This window comes from Anneissia japonica, unplaced genomic scaffold (genome assembly GCF_011630105.1).
Source record: "Anneissia japonica isolate Jap-2015-1 unplaced genomic scaffold, ASM1163010v1 scaffold241_len727266_cov204, whole genome shotgun sequence".
In the NCBI taxonomy this organism is placed as follows: domain Eukaryota; kingdom Metazoa; phylum Echinodermata; class Crinoidea; order Comatulida; family Comatulidae; genus Anneissia; species Anneissia japonica.
Window position 1 is genome coordinate 714,589 of NW_022691770.1, and position 1,643 is coordinate 716,231.

Sequence of the window (1,643 nt, forward strand, 5' to 3'; positions counted from 1 at the left end):
TTAGATTATTCATTCTGGACAATGTTCTAATAAAGAACGAAACGTAGAGTCAATTATGGCCTCAAGTCTGTCATCGTTCAGAGTTACCATACTCATATTCTAAATTGTGTTTTAGAGTTAGCATTAATGATATTTTGTACTTGGTTTTTCCCATTGTTTTGCAGCTCACTTTTCTCTGACTGAAACTCAGTTCCTGGCAAGTTGCGGAGATCATGTAATTAAGGCAGCTTCCACATCCAATTCTTTATTTGTACTCTATGAAATAGAGACAGAATATATGAAGAACTTTGACTAGTATCGAATAGCCTTGCTTGAAGCTGTTGCAGCATCCAAAAGAAAATCTACAGCTACCTTCCTGTTTGGTAACAAATCCATGCTGCGTTCATAACAAAATGGAAGACTTGCAAGTCATAATGGCCGTATTTGACTGGTCGTTCTTCATTAAACCACGCCCACTTGAGCAGTGGTAATATCCTACTTAACGAAGAAGACCTTTTGAATATAAAACTGGTAAATACTCAACAAAACAAAAAGGCTACATAGTTATCCCAATGATACATCATGCATAATCAAGGTTTAAAAAAAAAATAAATGTTTTCATCCAGTTTTTAAATTCTGTTAGCCTATAATTATTTTTTGACTTCATGTGCGTAAATGTTAAAATTTTTAATTTCTGAAATTTAATCTAAATTATATTAATGCAGAGTTGTTGCTAAACCAATTGGCCATGTTTGTTTTGGTCACGCGAATAATGCTAATTAACACACACTGGTTTACATTAATTTTATATCTATTTTACAAACCAGTAGAATGGAAATAATACTCAACGAAAAATTGTAGTCAACAAAATGAACTAGTCAAATAAGCCCATTAACAATTTATGCAGGTGTTGTGTATGCTGTCAAAAACCAGGTTCAATAGCAATGGAATTGCTCCAGAGGAGGATGAGGGGTGGCAACATAACACTATACTCTCTAGCAGTCAGGGCCCAGCCAGAGGGGTGTTGAGGGGTTTTAACACTCTCTAAAATAAATCGAAATAAACAAAAAATCCCGATAATGTAGTAGTAAACGTAAAATATAGGCCTTTATGTATGATTTATGTATTGATTTATTATGATTTACAGAGGATCCCGGAGGTACTGTCCAACAGGCCCCCCCCCCCCTTAGAATAAACCAGAAATAATTGAAAGAAATGAATACTGTGAATTGTTAACATTCTTTCATTACGCCATCTTTATATGATTGTAAATTTTATTTTCATATGTAAGCCTATAATTCGGGATTAGAGCAAATTAAATCTCACTATATTCTAGCTCCTATTTTGTTTTCTTGAAAAATATGAAGTTATGAAGTTGAAGTTTGACTTAAAATCAAATAAATTTTTTTCAAAGTGAATAAATTTGTTATACCTTATAGTAATATTGCACAGTATATAAACAATAAAAGGAAAATAAGTGAGGGTGTTTTAGCCTGACTTTAGTAGTACAGTATTCTCAGATGCAGTGGAAGTGTTGAAAATACGGATAAACAAATAATTTGCCCTTGAAGAAAAAATAAAAACATGGTACTTGTTTTGTTTGTTTATGTATGCTCTTTGGATTCATTTAGGATGCTGTATAAAAGTAACAATTCAGAGACTAT

The 1,643-nt window shown here is 32.6% G+C and overlaps 1 long non-coding RNA gene across 1 annotated transcript in view; it reads left to right on the top strand.

The window, feature by feature from the left end:
- Positions 1-1,175, top strand: part of LOC117100136 — a 2,063-nt gene extending 888 nt beyond the window's left edge. The window contains exon 2 of the long non-coding RNA XR_004444076.1: positions 165-1,175. This is a non-coding gene — a long non-coding RNA (uncharacterized LOC117100136). The remainder of the gene's footprint in view (positions 1-164) is intronic.
- The last annotated feature ends 468 nt before the right edge of the window (positions 1,176-1,643 follow it).